The sequence below is a fragment of the Pleurodeles waltl genome, chromosome 7 (genome assembly GCF_031143425.1).
Source record: "Pleurodeles waltl isolate 20211129_DDA chromosome 7, aPleWal1.hap1.20221129, whole genome shotgun sequence".
Lineage (NCBI taxonomy): Eukaryota > Metazoa > Chordata > Amphibia > Caudata > Salamandridae > Pleurodeles > Pleurodeles waltl.
In genome coordinates, this window is record NC_090446.1 from 1254299843 (window position 1) to 1254320335 (window position 20493).

General features: G+C 42.5%; 1 protein-coding gene across 1 annotated transcript in view; it reads left to right on the forward strand.

Moving 5' to 3' along the window:
- The window catches only part of GAS7 (growth arrest specific 7), a 1110982-nt gene that overhangs the window by 810902 nt on the left and 279587 nt on the right, over positions 1-20493 (forward strand). The window lies entirely within an intron of this gene.

The window sequence follows — 20493 nt, forward strand, 5'->3', positions numbered from 1 at the left end:
AAAATTAGTTCCTTGTCATCACTCCAAACGTTCTTTGGTATGCGATCAGTCCTTAATACCGCAGCTTAGGACTCCCCTGATGTTTCTCATTGTAGCTCTGTGTCATAGGGTATTTCATATCCCCATTCATTAACGCCCTACATTATTCCTGAATCTGAAATTTCAACATATGAGAGTGATCCCCACATATATTAGATTGTAGTCACATCCATTGACAAACATAACAAAATAGGTATTGCAATTAATGAAATGCCCTATCTTATTTTCTTTAGGATTGTACCTGAAACTCGTTATTTTGTTTTTGTTGAACTTACACACCTTGCAGTTATTACACGTGATAAAAACAGACGATATCCAAGTGCCATGTTCCTGAATAGTGGTCACATAGCTAAGACATAGCAGGTCCTTCAAAGACTTGCCACTTTCAAAGATCACTTTCAGGTTCCTAGTAATGCCAGTTTTCAATCCAGAGACCTCTAGTAACAAAAGCCAATGCTTTTTTTTTAATCTTGTAATTTTTATTGCTATGTGTAGTATATTTTGTAATAAATGCAATCCCTTCCTTCTTTTTCCTACAACTTTCTTCCTTTTTCAGAGTCTCCTCTCTATTGACCTTTTTTTTAAAATTCTTTCTTACTGAATTTTAGAAACAAGAAAACAATTAGGTACATTCAACTGTATTATACAATGCACTCACAATTTTCTATGCAAGATTGAATTGTCGTGTGGAAATTGATAAATGGTGAGTAAGCCAAGTTGGTAAGTACTGTAGATGTAATATTATGTACGTCTTGAATTTGTACATTGGATCAGGGGCCTGTCAAATCTGCATATCAAAAGACCTGGCTGATAAACTGTGGTAGGGGCCAGGTATTAGGATAGGTGTGGAGTGTGAGGCAGAAAAGAGGGATTGTGGGTGCATACAATGCAATTTATAATCTGAGACGAGGGTACGGTGGTTGTGTGGGCAGGTTGCATTAGTTGTACGTATTCAAAGAGGAGGATGCAGTGATGGAAAGTGGTATAGAAGGAACAATTGTGGCCACTACGGGGGGAGATTATAATTTCCAATGTGTTGCAAACCTGCAAGAGAAGGGATGACCATTGAGGGGAGATGGGTCATTTGCAGAGACCCCGCACCTCTTCATAGCAAAGGGTGTACTCCTCTGCCACTCCCCATGTCATAAATAATGTAAGACGAATGATAGGAGTTCCCGAGATTTATTTACACATAAAGAAAACACGTCCTGTCAGTCCCACATCCATCAACGAATAACCCTCATCCCCGTGCCTTCCACGTTCCCCCCGTTCTACATTCCAGATTCCCTCTTACCTTCCACTGTACCACATTCTCTCTATAACATACTTTCCCTCTTTAAACAAAAATAAATAAAACAGGTATGTATCTATGGCAATAAAATGATGAACAAACTTAACAAAATAAACTTAGAAACCCACTGCAATAAAACATCGTAATAAGAGTCCTTTTTTCAGATGTACTGTTTTCCTAAACAAAATCCTTGAACTTGGCTGGTTGACGTCTTACCCTAAAGTTGGACTTTACTCGTGATGCAACAGAGGTATCCCCCACAGCAACATTAACGTCACCGTCACACGTCTGCATTGATTCTTCCTCTCCAGAACTATCCTCCACCACTTCCTGATGATCACAACCAACTTCACCATATCGCATACCATCTTCAATCCTAAACAAAGGATTTATAGCATAACTCCTGTCCTGGTCCTTGTCATTCCATGCACACTTTGCTAGTCTACTTACTTTCCACACCTTGTCGTCCTGCGTAACAACACTATTCCTGAACACTTTTATAACTTTCAAAGCCTCTCCAAACCTAGCCGCCCCTTTCACCAAGAAACCAGGTTCACACACCTTCACCCAATCACCCACCTCAAAACAAGGTTCTTTCACTTTCCACTTATCATCATACCTCTTCTTGAAATACTCCTGTTTCCTCCTTACCCTCTCTCTAACTTCTTCAACTGAGACTGCCTCCCAGTCTCTATTCTGCTTCTTCTTGAACCACCAAGGGCACAATTTAGACACGGGGTGTCTGCCTTTAAGTAATCTAAATGGACTCACCTCTGTAGTACTTTGCGGAGTGATACGATAATGCCACAACCTCTCCCTCAATTTTTCTTTCCACAATCCACCAAATCCACGCGCCCAGAAAATACTATCTTTAAAAACCCTGTTAAATCTTTCAACTTGACCATTGCCTTTAGGATCATATAAAGGAGTAGTTACATGTTTGATGTTACTGTACTTAAGAAAATTTTTCATCTCACTCGAAGTCAGCTGGACACCATTATCTGAAATCAAAACTTCTGGATAACCTTCTCTAGCACACACCTCTTTAAGGAATTCAACAATAGTTGCTGATGTCACCTGGGAAACCAACTTCACCTCTGGCCATTTGGAAAAATAATCTATCAACACCAGAGCATAATGTGTATCTGTTGGGAGAGAAAAGAACGGGCCCGAAATGTCAAATCCTAATTTCTGCCAAGGTGAACTCGGCCAGGGAACAGGAATTAGAGGAGCAGGAACCGTCTTCAACATTTTCTCTGCATTCACACACACTCCACACTCCCTCACTACCCTGTCCGCCAATTTTATCCAGTCCTGGCCACCAAAAACAAGTGCGAATCAGTCTTTTCATGGATGACATTCCTGGATGACCCTCGTGTGCTAGTTTTAAAATCACATCCTGCATTCCCTTTGGAGGAATACATTTCCCTTCCTTAAACAACATATCGTTCTCTATGTCCAACTCATCTTTCACCTTACTATACGGCTCTACTTCAACAGTTACACTTCTCCTGTTTGGCCAACCTTCCCTCACATATTTCTTAACCTCTTGGAGCACTTGGTCCTCCTTATCACATCTGATCCACTCATTCTCGTCTATACCACCAAATTCAGCAGACATATAACCCGAAACAGCAGAAACCACAACACACTCCAAAACACCCTCACAAGCTCCTCTCCATCTGTGGAAGGCGCGACAAACAATCCGCTACAGCATTGTTTCTTCCTGGGACATATTCAACCTTGAAACAATACTCCTGCAACCTGGAGACTAATCTGGCAATACGAGCAGTAGCATTCCAGCCACCACCTGGAGATAAGATACCAACCAAAGGTTTGTGGTCTGTTTGCAAAATAAATTTAGATCCCCAAATATAGTCCCAGAAATGTTCACCCGCCCAAATTCACGCTAACAGTTCCTTTTCAATCACTGCATACCTTCGCTCTGCCTCGGTCAAAGTACGAGATGTGAAGGTAACATTCCATCTGTCCTTCCCACACCACTGAGATAACACACCACCAAGTCCATACATACTTGCATCCACCGTCACAATGCATTGTGCCCCCACACAGAAAGGCTTCAATGTAGGTGCCTCAACATTTTTTTATTTTATTATCTCAAATGCATTACTTTGTTTATCAGTCCAAACATACTGAACACCTTTGCGTGTGAGCTCCCTCAAAGGTTCCATCTTGGTAGCAAAATCCTTGATAAATTTGCTATAATATTCACACAAGCCGGTGAAAGACAACAATTTCTCCCGATTATCAGGCACTGGAGCATTAACTATTGCTTCCACAAGAGATTGTTTGGGAACTACCCCTTCACCTGAAATAGAGTGACCCAAATACTCAACAGATTTCGCAAAGAACTTGCATTTCTTCGCCTTCAAGGTCAACCCATTCTTACTCAGTACTTTACATACATTCACCACATGCTGTTTATGTTCATTCTCATCCTTCGAGAAAATCAGAACGTCGTCTTGAAAACATTTTACGTATTTGTCCATGTCCTTAAACAGATGAAACATTGCTCTCTGGAAGACAGACGCAGCTGATGCCAAGCCAAAAGGCATCCTTTTGAACTGGTATAATCCTTGCGGGGAAATAAACGCTGTTAAATGTCTAGAGTCTTCAGTTAACTCAATCTGATGGTACGCTGATCTCAAATCTAGTGTGGAAAAGATGTTTGCCCCTTCCAACATACTAATAACCTCGTTGATCTTTGGCAAAGGATGACAATTCACAATGATATTGGCATTTACAGCTCTCAGATCCACACATAGTCTCAAAGATTTATCAGACTTACGTGCCAAAACAATCGGAGAAACCCACTCAGAGGATTCAATCTCCTCTATCACACCTTCACTCACCATCTCTGATAACATCAGCTTTAACTCTTCTCTCACACTGATGGGAACATTTCTAAGTTTCTGTATCAGAGGTTTAGCATTAGCCTTAACCTTGATTTTATGACTATAATTGGCTAATTTGCCTAATTTGCTAGTGAACACTTGTGGAAATCTGGACGTAATCCATTCAGTCACCTCCCTTGACTCTACCACCAAGACAGGCTCGCTACACCGGGGGTTAAAAATTATACCCAGTTTCCCTTGGTCTCTCCATCCCAGGACATTCACACCCTTAGCCGCAACATACAATTTAATACTCGCACATCTCCCTTTAAAATTGATAACAGTATCCACAAAACCAATCACCTCAATAGTACCCCCATCAAAACTTTCCGCAACAATATCAGATTCTTTTAGATCACCCTTATTCCAAATCCCCTCAAAGGTCTGTTTAAAATACTCAAACGTGACGATGGTCCAAGGGGACCCCGAATCTGCCATTAACTCCAATTTCCTTCCAGCAACATGCACTTCACACCTTGGTTGACTTAAACGTTCATACCCTATTACATTTGCCTGCTTGAGCGACAACACCATGCCTCTGTGCTCGCCATCAAACTCCAGACACTCTTCACTATCTTTCTTGACACTCACACACGCCATCTTTCACTTGGCAACATAGTTCCCTTTCTTGACATGTTTACACACCCGTGCAAAATGTCCTAACCTTCCACACTTCATGCACTCTTTTCCAACCGCAGGACACTGAGGTGACGAAGCCAGGTGGTTCAGACTACCACAACGAAAGCATGACAGTTTTTCCGGCCTGTCATGTTTTACCCATTTCCTGCCTGCTGCAGTATGCTTGACAGCAACATTACTTTTCAAATGACTGCCCACCATTGCACCCACCACCTCAGACTCTAAACATTTGACCTTGTCAGTATCTTGTACTGATCTCATCCATTGTTCAGATTGCTCTAAAGCTTTTGCAGTTGTAATTACATCTTGTAATTTGGGATCACCCATAACCCAGAGATGCTCTTGGATTTTCCTGCTTTTGACATGCACAATAATTTTATCTCTAATCATTTCATCAGTCATATTTCCAAAATTGCAATGTACAGATAGGCCACGTAACGCTGTAAGACATTCATCAAATGTCTCTTCTGAATGTTGTACTCTTGTGTAAAATTTGAATCTATTCAATGCTAGACTCGCAGTAGGTTTGAACCTCATCTCCAATCTCATTAGCGCCTCTTTGAAGACATCCACCTCTCCATCGCCTTGATCTTGTACTGGAATCGGGGGTAAAGTTCTAAAAACCATTTGCCCCTCAGAACACAAAAAATGCAATAAAATATTATTTTTCCTTTCCTGTGACATGTTGTCATCATCAATAGCTTTCATGTAGGTTAAAAACTCCTCCTTCCACCTAGACCAGTGCATTGGTGGATCACCCTTGCTCTGTAAAAATTTAGCTGGGGGTTCAAATTGCATGTCTCTGTCTTTTTACCTTACTGAGAAAAGAATAAACAAATAAAAAAATGTCAGATTCCACAAGTTATTTTCCTTAAAAAAAAATCTGAACTTATCCAAGATGTTCTTTTTTGAAAAATAACATTTCCAGTTATTAAAATTGGTCTTAGCAAAAAATAAAACTGCAGAAAAGTCCTCTTCTAATGTCAACACAAATGTCTTTATCTTTATATAGTCCTTTCTCGTTGACACTACAGCCAGAAACAAAGTCCTTTCACCATGTCCACACCTTGAGAGGAAAAAAAAAAACACAGGCCCCGCCCACCGTCAGACCAAATACGGCACAAGCGGCAGAAATGCAGGACACAGATAAGCGAATCTTTAGTAACGCGGCCTCAACCAGAAAAGAAAACGCTCGTAAAGCTCAGAATGCATCTGAGCTTAAAGATTCCAACAGGATGACGCGCTTATGAAGGACAAAAGCTGTCGCGCGACTGTCTTTAACTGCCGTTACACCAACAGGCAGGTAGGTTCAAACTGGAAAGGTAATCCCAAGAAAAGTGCCAAGTTACCGCAAATTTGTCGAATTACTTAAACTCCCTTCTCAATGTTTGCCGTATTCTTACAGCGTGGGCGGCTTCCTCCGAGTGTGCAGCTTGCTTCATGCTAAATAGTTCAGGCGGGCGGCTCCTATCTTGCTGCTCCTTGAATTGTTCAGGCGTGGGTTCGTCGTAAACTCGTCGCCAAAATGTCATAATGTAAGACGAATGATAGGAGTTCCCGAGATTTATTTACACATAAAGAAAACACGTCCTGTCAGTCCCACATCCATCATCGAATAACCCTCATCCCCGTGCCTTCCACGTTCCCCCTGTTCTACATTCCAGATTCCCTCTTACCTTCCACTGTACCACATTCTCTCTATAACACCCCACTTACGAAAGAGAGAGAGGTGTGTGTGTGTGTGTGTGTGTCGAGGATCACTAATGCAGGGTGATTGTTGTTTGGTGAGGAGGAGTGTCAGAGAGATGAAATGGGAGTGTATTTTGTGTTGTTAGCACCATTTGAAAATGCCAAGTGAGCACACTTCTCATGTGTGGATATCAGTGAGTTCCATGACCTGTCATAATATGTCATGTCTGAAATGGTACAGGGCTTGGCAGGACCATATCATATGTTGTAGATCTGCATCTACAATCTGGCAGCAGGGACATCTTGCACTGGCTTGAGGGAAGAAGGAATTTAGCTGGAGTGAGCTACACGAGATGTAGCATGAAGAGTTGGAGGTGTTTGAAGTGGGAGTTGCAGGAGAATTCCAAGGCAGTCCTCTACTTTTTATCGTATTGTGCATGCCGAAACTCCTCCTCCCACTTATGTCGAGGTGTGTCTAAGAAAGGCATTGTGAGTTTGGGGGTGGCTTTATTCAGCCAAGTGATAGGGTGGCATCCAGGACCCATCTCAAGTATTGCTTGTAAGACATGGTGCAGCATGGGTTCTGTCTCTGTTATCTTTCAAAGAATGCAGCACATGTAAGTGAATTTGCAGATGAAAGAGGAATTGCCCTGGAGATATGTCATAGTCTGCCATCAACTGGTCAAATGAGAGGAGCTGATCATTTAGGAAAAGGTCCCCAGCCACAGTGATTGAGCGTTCTGTCCAGGGGGCTAGGTCGCTGTGTGTGTAGGATCCAGGGATTTTACGAAGACCAACGAGGGGTACTGCAGTTACATATACCGGTGTGTCCGGGGACATGCATGCCTGATCTACCACCAGCTGTAGGGGTGGTGAGGAGGGAGCTACAGCTGTTGGGAGGAGGATGCAATGGATCGCTGGGGAAGGGAGTATGCCTTTAACATGGCAGGTCTTTCTGACATGTCTCTCAGGCGTCCAGTGGGAGAGCCATTGTATTTGCACCGTCAAGAAATATCCTTGTTCAACAATGAGGCACCTAACACTTCCCGGTCTATCGGGAGCTGTAATTTAAGAACTGCTATACAGCGTCACCCATTGTCTCAGATTAGGTCTCTGAGCAGTGAGTCATGTTCTTTAAAGAAGGAACGGGGGGAATTATGGGGAGGTTGGCAAAGCGGTAGAGTGGACGAGGTAACGTAATCATTTTCGTTAGTGCAGTTTTGCCTAATGGGACCAGAGGTAATGAACACCAGAAGTCCCTTTGCATTTTTATGCCCATCAGTTCTACTAAGGAAGTATGATATACAGGGAGTGCAGAATTATTAGGCAAATGAGTATTTTGACCACATCATCCTCTTTATGCATGTTGTCTTACTCCAAGCTGTATAGGCTCGAAAGCCTACTACCAATTAAGCATATTAGGTGATGTGCATCTCTGTAATGAGAAGGGGTGTGGTCTAATGACATCAACACCCTATATCAGGTGTGCATAATTATTAGGCAACTTCCTTTCCTTTGGCAAAATGGGTCAAAAGAAGGACTTGACAGGCTCAGAAAAGTCAAAAATAGTGAAATATCTTGCAGAGGGATGCAGCACTCTTAAAATTGCAAAGCTTCTGAAGCGTGATCATCGAACAATCAAGCGTTTCATTCAAAATAGTCAACAGGGTCGCAAGAAGCGTGTGGAAAAACCAAGGCGCAAAATAACTGCCCATGAACTGAGAAAAGTCAAGCGTGCAGCTGCCACGATGCCACTTGCCACCAGTTTGGCCATATTTCAGAGCTGCAACATCACTGGAGTGCCCAAAAGCACAAGTTGTGCAATACTCAGAGACATGGCCAAGGTAAGAAAGGCTGAAAGACGACCACCACTGAACAAGACACACAAGCTGAAACGTCAAGACTGGGCCAAGAAATATCTCAAGACTGATTTTTCTAAGGTAATATGGACTGATGAAATGAGAGTGAGTCTTGATGGGCCAGATGGATGGGCCCGTGGCTGGATTGGTAAAGGGCAGAGAGCTCCAGTCCGACTCAGACGCCAGCAAGGTGGAGGTGGAGTACTGGTTTGGGCTGGTATCATCAAAGATGAGCTTGTGGGGCCTTTTCGGGTTGAGGATGGAGTCAAGTTCAACTCCCAGTCCTACTGCCAGTTCCTGGAAGACACCTTCTTCAAGCAGTGGTACAGGAAGAAGTCTGCATCCTTCAAGAAAAACATGATTTTCATGCAGGACAATGCTCCATCACACGCGTCCAAGTACTCCACAGCGTGGCTGGCAAGAAAGGGTATAAAAGAAGGAAATCTAATGACATGGCCTCCTTGTTCACCTGATCTGAACCCCATTGAGAACCTGTGGTCCATCATCAAATGTGAGATTTACAAGGAGGGAAAACAGTACACCTCTCTGAACAGTGTCTGGGAGGCTGTGGTTGCTGCTGCACGCAATGTTGATGGTGAACAGATCAAAACACTGACAGAATCCATGGATGGCAGGCTTTTGAGTGTCCTTCCAAAGAAAGGTGGCTATATTGGTCACTGATTTGTTTTTGTTTTGTTTTTGAATGTCAGAAATGTATATTTGTGAATGTTGAGATGTTATATTGGTTTCACTGGTAATAATAAATAATTGAAATGGGTATATATTTGTTTTTTGTTAAGTTGCCTAATAATTATGCACAGTAATAGTCACCTGCACACACAGATATCCCCCTAACATAGCTAAAACTAAAAACAAACTAAAAACTACTTCCAAAAATATTCAGCTTTGATATTAATGAGTTTTTTGGGTTTCTGCATTGAGAACATGGTTGTTGTTCAATAATAAAATTAATCCTCAAAAATACAACTTGCCTAATAATTCTGCACTCCCTGTAGTTGAAGACCCAAGTAGCGAGTTACTGCTGCTTGCCAGTGAAGGAGAATTGTGCCTAAATATATGGCTCATGGTGGTTGATAAGGGGCAAATTGGTGCATTTCTGATTTGTCCCTATTGTCCGGCAGTGTCAGAGAACTTGTCTACATTTTTTTGTGAATCTAGGAAAAGTCAGAAGAAATTTTCTTTATGTAGATAAGGAGATAGTTGGTGTACAGGGACACTGCATGTATCCTGTTTTCCTAGGGTATACCCCAGTCACAGCCGTTACAACGCAGGCATTTCGCAAGTGGCTCCATCGCAAGTGCAAAGAGTAATGGTGAAAGGAGGGATCCTTGTCGTCAAGCTATTCACGTTGGAGTTGACGATTGGGGATCAGCGGTCTGGAAGATGCCCATCGTAGGTCTATAAAGTGTGCGTTGTGATCTGAGACCTCTCGGCCCCAATAATTGGAGCAATGCAGGAGGGGAGTCAGTGAGGTCGAGCACAGGAAGTGACCAAGGCGTACATGAAGCCTCTGAGGTATGGAGTAGAACAAGTAGAGTTTGGTAGTGGGATTATGTGTCCGCCAGGTGTCCACAAGGGACCATTGTTGTGTCCAGCTGTATAGGTGCACTTTTGTGCATGCGGAGGGGATCGTGGGGGAGTGGAATCTGTCGACATGGAGATTTTGAGCACAGTTGTAATCTCCACCTAGTATCCATCAAAATGCAGTTTTGTGGATGAGAATGGACTAAAGGACATCTCAGAAGTCTTCCTGGCCAGTGTTTGGGGTGCAGATACTACCTAGAAGCAGGGGATGACTATTGAGGCGTCCTTCCAGGAGAACATAGCAGCCCTCAGCATCGATGTTGGGGTTTAGGACTTGATAAGGAACTCCTGACCAAACCCAGATCAGGGAGCCTCGGGCATATGCAAAGCAAGTGGTTGTGTAAATGTGGCCTCTACAACATTTACGTAAACAGTCCACCTCATCTTTTGCAATGTGGGTGTGGGTCTCCTGTAAAAGGGCTATTTGTGCATGCTGCCTCTTGACGTAACAATATACTGCATAGCTCTTGCAGGCAGTATGCATGCCTGCACATTTAATGTGAGGAGCCAGACCATGTCATAGGAGGACTGCATATGGAGTGGGAAGCACAGGGGTCACTGGGAGAAGAGGGATCTTCCCTCTGCATGTCAGTACTAGAACCCTGCCTACTTTATGTGAATAGGATAGGTGCTGAAAGCCCGCAAAAATGATGATGGGGTGCAGGAGCAATGTAGGGTATGGAATCAACAAAAACTGTGTGAGTGGAACAGGAAGGGCCTACCATAACTATGGTATGCCCAGAGTTCTCATTAAAAACTTGAAAGAACTGTTGGGGTGACAACTAACAGAGGTGTGATGCCTACATATGAGTGCCCTACTGGAAGATGTGTGTGTGCCAGTGGGATACACAGAGGCTGTTGGGGAGGGAGATCAGTGGAGGTATATACGGCCTGTGCATGTTATGAAGAGGGAGCCCAAATGTGTCATTGCAACAAATGCATGGGGAGGGATGTTGGAGTGATGGTCAGAATATCACTTGTGGAAAGAGCAAGAACCCTCACTAATCAAGAGAAAGGAAATGAGGGGGGAGCAATGTAACATTGACATGTGCTTATTATAGTAATACTGTTGAACATAACAGTAGTGCACTATTCCGTGACGTTTTGTTTGCAGTGGCATTCCAAGGCGGATTGGGGAGCCCTTCTAAGTCTTATGAAAGGAGTGTGTCCTCAACTGTTGTAAAGTGGTGGGGACCTTTTTCGTCATCAGTAGTATTGTTATTCTATCTGCTGCTGCCTGCAGGGCCCGCCGCCTGTCCTCAATAATTTGTTCAAGATTCAGGGATGCTATTGTTGGTGATCACTGGGCACTCTGCGTGGTAATAGTTACATCTCTTTCTCCTTGGTTTGGATATGGACTGGAGAGGTGTACTGTGGTCCACCGCTACTTCCCTCTATTGTTGATCTGTCCTGTCACAGGATCCTTTTGGGTCAGTGAAGAATAGGGTAGTGTTGTTGGCAATGATCTTCAGATGAGCCGAAAAAAAAGGAGGGAGTACTGGACTCCATGGTGGCGCTTGACGTCTAGAAAGGATGACCATTGCTGCTGCTCTGGTATAGACCAGGAAAAGCATGATCACTTTGTCCTCCACCCTGAAGGGAACCAGCTTTATGAGCTGCCCTGAGGATGGCATCCCGATCTTTGAAGTGAAGGAGTTTTGCCAGCATAGGTCGAGGAGAGGTTCCCGGTGGAGGTCAGCCAGAAGAACAGTGTGAGTTCTGATGCAGGATTGAAGGATTTGAACCAAGTCCCAAGGTATTGAATGGCATCATGGCCTTCAACACCTTCAGGTATCCCCAGTATGCGTTTATTACTTCTGGATGTCATCTGCCATGTCCTCTAGGTGGCCGACCCAATCCTGCAGTTCTTAGACGGCTCATTGTTTGTCCACTATAAGAGGTTGGAGGGTGGACAGCTGTTTCTCCCTATCGACACCTTGTCAGTGAGCTTGTAGTGGTCATCTCAGAGGAGACTGAGATCAGTGGCCATGGCGTTTAATCACGTCTCCATGGAGACTTGTGCGTGTTTTAGGGCAGCAAACACTAGGTCCAGTTTGTCTGGTGTAGGTGCAGGTTGGAAGGAATCTCCAGGTTGGGTGTCAGATACAGTACTGGGTGGAGGTTCTGATGACTGGGCAAAGGTCGATGTGACCGTCATGGCTGACCATAGTCTACCCACGCCATGGGCTACGAGGGAGGTTTGCTTCAGGGGCATGAAGACTGATGAAAGGTTAGGGATACACCCGGGGTGGGGAAGATGCCGGTGGCCCTCAGGGATGGAGGCAAGACAGTGGTCCCTAGAAGGTAATGTAGCTTAGGTGCCTGAGCTCCACTGTATGTGTGGGTGAAAGCCTCACTTCACTTGTCATGAGGTGAGTGCCAAAGCAGAGAAGGATGGATTTCCTTGCACATGATGAGTGATTTGGTAACCTGGGAAATAGGTATGTGTGCCCCCCATGGAGCATCTATAGGTGCGAGCAACATTTAGGGGTCCCCAGGTGTGGCCGTCATAGGGAGACCGTGAGTTGAAACTTGCGGCTGGACTAGGGAGATGAGTGATCCTCTTACCCACTCTCTGAAATGAACTCCAATATGTGAGGTGAACCCCCTCTACAGAGAGAGAGTAACAGATGGTGTGGTGATAGATCCCTGCAGTAGCAAGTGAACAAGCTCTGCACCTCAGATCAAGTGTCTAATTTTTATGGTGCGTAGTATATTCTCCTGAGGGGAACTTGGAGAGTGCAGTCTCGAAGGATTACAACAGGTGCTGGGCCAGACTTGGTGGTGTAGTGTAGGGAGGTTGTGTGGTACCGTACCCTCCAATATGAGAGCTGGGGTGGGGGAGGCAACATTAGTAGCAGTAAGGATGGCGAGCTGGTTCCAACACAGCAGGTCACGGGACCTGTGGAGCAGATCACTGGGGTGGCCCACCCTCGAGGGAGGGCAAGGAAGGGACCCTCGTCGTCCATGTCAGCATGTGGTATTTTGGGGCCATTCACAGGATCCTCAAGGGTCTGTTGTCTTGCTGAGCAGAGCCAGTATCACGGTATGCTGACCCCTCAGGTCTTGCCATATGTACCAATTTTTAGGCCGGTGCAGAGGGGCCTGCTCGGTGCTGATGGGCAAGTGTTGAGGTGTCTGCCAGTGTCAAGGGGTGTAGCAATCTGCGTCTGGTGTCTCCAATGCAGGGCTGCTCCTGAATAGGCAGTGGGAAGCCCAACATCCCATGCATGTCCTGATTTGAACATCAACAGAAGCTATATGCGGGCCCACCCTTCCCAGGTGAAATTCTGCAGTGGTGAGGAGGGGTTTTCTTGTAGTGACCAGGGAAAGGTGGGCCCAGCACTTGTTGGGTCCGGGCACGATGAAGTGGGTTCTGACTGGTTGGCCTCTGTTGAAGGCCCTAGCGTGCCTGGAAGGAGTAATTCACTCTATTGTACGCTTTGCAGGGAGAGGCTGATGTGGGGACAGGCTGCAAAAGTCTGTTCAGTCCGGTACGGAAGGGGAGATCAATGTGGATCAGGCATTTGGGAGACAGTGTCAAAGCGGCTCACCTGTTGGCCCCTAGGTCTTGTCTGGGCCTTCGTGGTTTTTACTGCTCTCTCAGTGTATGTAGTCCTCCTCCAAAGCAGTCACTTTAAGAGCTTTAGCTCTCTACCTCTGGGAGAGAGTTGCAGTGGTCGGGACGTGAGGCAGTAGGGCACTATGTCTCTGTGAGCCCGAGGGCTGTCGCTTGTGGTACCAGGCCAGGATATGTGTTGGTTTGCAGGCCGGCAGACGGAGCTTCATAGACTCACATCCACCAATTTGACTGGCTTGGTCATGCCCCCTTCTTACTAGTAATCTTTTATATCTTTATTTCAGCTTTTTACAATGTTTTTTCATCATAACCTCTGTTCTTAAATCTCTTTTTGGCACTCTCTATATTAGCCTCAAACATATTTTTCTTACTGCAGTTTCGTCTTATATGGATCATTTCCCCATGTGGCATGTTATTCACAAAAGACATTGGATGAGCACTAGAAGCATACAAAAACGTTTACACACATTTGTCTTTCTAAACATTGTACTCTGTACTATGCCTTCCTTCACCTAAAACTGTAGATCAAGGAAATCTATTTCTTCTTATTAAAATTGAATTGTAAGTTTGACATTGAATGGCTTATCATTAAGAAATCTCTTATACTCATTCAGTTGATCTACTGAGCCTGTTAATAACAAAATATCATCAATATACCTCCCCTAAAATGCTGTGTAATCAGTCCAGAGATATGTCCATTGGCCCCAGGCATGCTCCTGCTCGTACCAGCCCATAAAAAGGCCAGCATACAAGAGTACAAACCTGAAGCCCATTACACTACCCTATAGTTGATGGTACCAATATCTCTCATGCAGAAAGTAAATCTTAGACAATATTAAATCGATCATTTCAATGATCACCAAGTTCTGTTCATAACAGTCCACTTTCCTAGAATCTAAAAAGATTTGACTGCCAAAAGTCCAAAATCTTTATGAATACAGGTGTGTAAACCGGTCACATCAAATGTCATGAATATCATCTCTTCAGACCATGGAATATTGTTAAATGTGTTCGAAATATACTTATTATCCTGAATATAGGAAGAACGGTTATGAACAAAGTCCCGGAGATAAATATGCATATATTCAGCGAGCCATTCAGTTGGGGACCCTATACCAGATGTGATGGGTCACCCAGGTGCAAATCCTCCCTTCTTTTGTGTACCTTGTGGAATGTAGAAATACATGGAAATCATGGATTTCTCATACCAGACATCTGTACTTCCAGTCACTTAACCTCATGTTTATAAAAGTGGTTATTTCTTTCATTGGATTAAATGCAATAAATTCATAACAGTGAGCATCATACAACTGTCTATTTATTTCATGCTGACTACATTGCTGCTATCAGTCTCCTCAATGACTATAGACCCATATTGCTGTAGTCTTTGGAGGGCTTATTTCCCAGCCCATTTTAAAATATGCCTGCAGTGTTGTGTAGTTGTCTCGTGTTTTACATGATTCTAACATTACTTTTTATTTAAAGCTATCAATATTATGATGTGCACCTGAAGACATAAACTTTGATCGTGGTCTTAGCCTACTATAATTATTAACATTCACAACAAAATCTATTTGATTCAATAATGTTTCCATACTCATGGTCTCATCACCATCTAGTGACATTAACAATTGCAAGTCATGTAAGTCAGAAACAGTCTGTATAGGGGATGGCGCCTTAGGAATAATGGAAACTGGGTTATTAGGGTATTGATTAAATAATTATTTTAATTTCAAAGAATAAACAAATCAATGTGAATATCCATCGGATCCACCATTTGAGATGGACAAAAACTCAGGCCCATACCTAATACATTCTTTACATCCTCATCCAAAATCCAATCAGAGAGAATTATAATCTCATATCCCTTACAGTACCAGCATGAGTATCAATATCAATTAACATATTTGAATTACAAACATCTTCCTGTGATTTTGATTCATTCAGCTCCACTGCAGAATCTAAATCTTTCTGGAGCAGATTTGAACTCCCAGTTTTTCAATTTTTTTTCCATTGCTACTTTCATCCACCTCGTCCGGGTTAGCATCTTTTCTATACTGCTTGTTGCCCATGCGTAATCTCTTTAACTCCACAAAAAAAAGGAAAAATCTTGCAATGCAGTAACACCCTGTGTCTTATTATTTGATGCAGTGCTGTCAACCAAGACTAAAGAGCACCTGCTAAATGAACATGATTCAATATATTCCTCTATTACCCTTTTTCATTCACCAACCATGTTATCCTATTTATGTGTGAAGGTGTAAATCCTACCTTTCCTATAGTCATGATGATCACATTTGGTCTTTTTTATTTTCTTATTCTTTAAATACTCTTGGTGTTCCTGTATTCCTTTATTACTTTATTCATAATATCATAATTTTTGTCACTTGCATCTTTTAGTTCTGTTTTCTCAAAATGTGCTTAATTGACCTAATAAACCAAAACTCATTCTTGACCCAATGCACAAAATGAACAACAAAATGTGTGAATAGTATGGAAGAAATAAGAGAAGGCAACTAGTGATAAAGGAAAATACAGCATTGCTAGTATTTTAACATAAACCACCAACCACACAGACAAATTGGGCATTTCTTATACCACACCCCAGATTTTCAACTTTACTACCTATGAAAATTGCAATGTTTGATGCAGGGCCGCTTTTGCAGTATTCAGTTGGCACTTATTGTGGTAACCAATGTATGCAAATGGCGACATTACCTCAAATGTTGTGATGCTCTACGCTGTATACGAAAAGAGTGATGATTGGAAATATGTGAATTTGTATAAATCACTGTTAACTAAACTGGGCAGATTCCATTCCATCATTTCATTGTTCACCCTGTCAGTAGAGACATAAACAAGCCACATTCAGTACAGTCTTAGGCACAACCCTAATTTCTACATCATGGGAACACTAGAAACATTTGAACTTTCTTGACTCTTCAGTGAGGAACAGCCCAAGAACACATAGCACAGCTCTCTTGCAACCCATGTCCCTCCCTCTTAGTATGTCTGCTTTATGAACAAATTTGAAGGCTGGAGTCGTATGTATTTTAACTTTTATCATTGGTTAATAACTTTGATCTGTTAGTGTTCTTTTTTCAGTGGGCAATTCTGTTCTTTGGGTAAGATGAAGTAACGCCTCCTTAGTTTTGTCTTGTCTTGTGACCACAATTGCTCAGTTTTGTAGTGTCTTTTAATTCACTTTAATTATTACTTAAATCTTCATTAGTGGAATAACATCAGACAGATTATTGTTGCACTAAGAGTACTGAGTGCTACATTTCAATTTGGAAAGTTGGGGGTGGATGTGATATGCCAACTTTAGTTAGGTTGATGTGATGTCAGGTGTGAAAAGATGGCTGATTTTATGCCTGGCTGTGTATATAGTATATTTCATTAATTTGGTTGCAAACTAGGATATCCAGATCCCTCCAAGTTCTGTTATATGTTATGCCATTTTATGTCATGTAATATTTCTGTAGTACCAAACTGCCACTAAGTGTACAGGGAGCACTCAAACTGTCCTGAACGATTTGATATGGAATTTCATGTTTAGTGCATGATTGTAGCATGGGCTTTATAGGAAAACAAATAGTGCGTGAGGTCTTGACACACAGTATGTCATGTAGTAGTGATCTTTTCACTTCTGGTATATTTCTCTTTAAAGCTAACAGCATCATATCAGTTAGCACAGTACACTCCAGTCTCAGAACTCAGCTAGCACTCTAATCAATTTAATTGTTGCCTTTAATCATATATAGTAGTCACAGTACTTTGGCTAGGTTTGTGTTCCACAAACATACACAAAAGTGCACATACATTCAAATACATGACAATATTTATATGTGGTATGTAATAAGAGAGAAAACCCATGGCATGGAACATTCATATATTTTTTGCATACTTTGTTAATGAGTCACCAACTGTGGAAATCCCCACTTTTACATGGGCATGTTGTCCTAGCCAATAAAAGGAATTTGGTTAACCTTTCCTCTAAAGAGTTACATGGAGGCTCTCTGATGTCTGCTGCTATTGTTTTTTTTCTGGATTTGGTTGGTGTGAAGCCCAGAATAGGTTGCATTCCATCACGCTTTTGTGCAGTTGTATGTATGTATGTATGCATTTGGTATTTCTATATCACAAACCTAGCCAGAAGACAGAAGAGAGCTGTGAATGGCAAAGAAAAGCATAAGGTCAAAGAATAAAAGAGGAAGCTGGGTTGTGGATTGTTATTGTATTGTGATGTAATGCTGATTAGAGAGGTGTCTCTTGAACTCTATCCTTCAAGTGGAGCTGCACTTAAGTGGTCCTGGTGGATCTAGGGATGTTTTTCCAGGTCGGGATACATAGACTGATAAAACTTCTGTCTTGACTTTTCTTTTTTGCACTTCTTAATCAGCAATCGGATGGAGTACTGTCTGCCTATGTTCCAAGAACTACCCCAAATGGTGAGCTTGATCTGCAAGATAAGCTGGGCTACTGGTTGTGATGGCTTTGTAAAAGATGATGCTGGTTTGAAGTTGGTGCTGGCTAACTAGGGAGCCAATAGAGTTACATCAAGATGGAGATGATGTGATCACATTGCTTCCGGACCTGGATGAGACATTTAGGATGCCCCTAAAGAGTGACATAGTGGATTCTGTAAGACCTTGTTGTAAGGTGATAATACCATCCAGATGTGAGAGTATGATAGCTTTAACAGCCATTCTGAACCACTGGTTGAAAAATTTGACTTTCTTTACAAGAGGTTACAGTTTGTTCCTTGAGAGTGAGGTTAATGTCCAGAGTGAACTGAAGTGACTTGGCATTTGGTGAAAGTTGGGGTTCGAAGCCATCAAGGTTCATGTCATTGAGCCATATTTTTGATGTATCTTGTTTGTTCTTAAAAAAGAACAGAAATTCTGTTTTGGTTGGGTTGAGCTTCAGGTAGGTGCTGGACCTCCAGATATGGATGATGTGCAAGCAGTGTTTGAGGTGTTGGATGTCTGAATCCGAGGAGACTTTCACACATAGTTGTATATCATTGACAGATTGGTGAATCTTGATGATGTTATCTGTGCGTAGTGCACCAAGGGGCTCTATGTAAATGTTGAAGATGACTGAAGAAAATATGGAACCACGGGGGATTCCACATGTGATAGGGATTGTTTATGACCTGGAGGTGCCCTTGTGAACAAACTGTTGTTGGTTGGAAAGGTGAGAAGAGAACCAGTTTGGGGCATTCCTATTTAGACTCCAGGGTGCATATGAGAATGGTTGACAATGATGAAGGCCGATGTAGTCAAGAGGACATTGTCTAAGATGTAAGGTAGCGGTCTATATGCTGCAGCATGACCTGAAGTCAGACTGGTAGTCATAGAGATAATGTTTAGCATTCAACTTGCTCTCACTCATTGATAAATGTGTTTGTGCTGCATCTGATGTACTAATCAGCCACACAGGAAAATGCACATTCACTGACAGGTGTAAAACCTCAAACCTCATTTGCATTTTTGATTTAGGAGCCCTTTAATGACTACCTAATAATGACTGCAAACGCAGGTGTGCGGTCCTTTGAGGGACAGGATAACTAAGCCCATGTATTCATACTCACTGAAAGCAGCGTTTGCATTCTCTTTTTAAAGTAATAACTGTCCTTAAACTAAAGGGTCTACTTTAAAAAATAAATGTCACTCAGTGAATGACAGGGAAAGCATGCATTGTTTCCTATAAACACTGTTTAGTCCCTTAATGCCAAACCTGCACATTTATAAAGTTAAAGCTGTACACACGGGGAATGGACACACCTTATTATGATCATAGTCTAAAATATAAGGTTTAAAAGGTCTCTCGTTTTTTAATAATCGTTACTAGAAGGAAGAAACATACAGCAATCACACAGACTGATACAGGAAACATGCATTAACCGTGATAAATAGCAAACAGGTTACAATTTATCTTGTAAAAAGCCCTAATAGAGAGATCATTTAATCTGTCACAGTAGAATTTGCAGTACAACATAGTAGCTGTTATGATGGGCCAGTACCATGGCTAGTAAGAAGCCACGTCGGAACCCTGGTCCCCAAGGTCATTCCCGGACCCTTTATCAATAAAACCCGTACTTCAGAAAATTTTAAATATTCCTTGCCAAAAGGCCAAGCCGTCTAAAAGCACCGGGGCTACGCTGCACGCACAGAAACATATGTTATCATTAGTGAGACAGCAGGATGGCAACACCTAGTAACATGCTTCTTTATTTGACAGTATTATAAAGTGCATACTAGGTACTGAGTGGGGTGTGGGGGGGCACCCAGGAAATATTTCCCTATACAATAAACAGTAGGGTGCAATGCGAGATCAGAAGAATGGCAATACTATTGACGAGGCTTTTTACAAGTGGGTGGTAGGAGGGTAACGTGTACATTATGAAAGCAGTAATAATAAAATCACCTGCAAGGTTGCATGTCCAAAGTGTGTGGGGAGTTTATATAATGACAAAAAAAAATGCATCAATTTAGCATGAACTCCATGTCAGTGGCACAGTGGGATAGAGCTTGACCTTATTTGTGGCGATGTAAGTGTATTTAGGGAGCTGTCGTACAAAAGGGCACACCGAGTGCACATCAAACACCCCAGATAGTTCCAACTAGCCTGTGTAATTCTTGCAGGAAATACATGCTCAGTCATACTAACCCGCCAAATTATTAAAAACGTTTCTTCATTGCATTAACTATGGTTCATCTCAAAACATGTATATTCTTGGAGTAGGGAGACTATAGCATAACCCGGCCAACGGTGACACTATGGATGCAACATCATTTCATCACTGGTGACATTGAGTCACTACTAGATTCCATGGTCCAGCATTATGCACTTGCTTGCAGTTAACTCTTG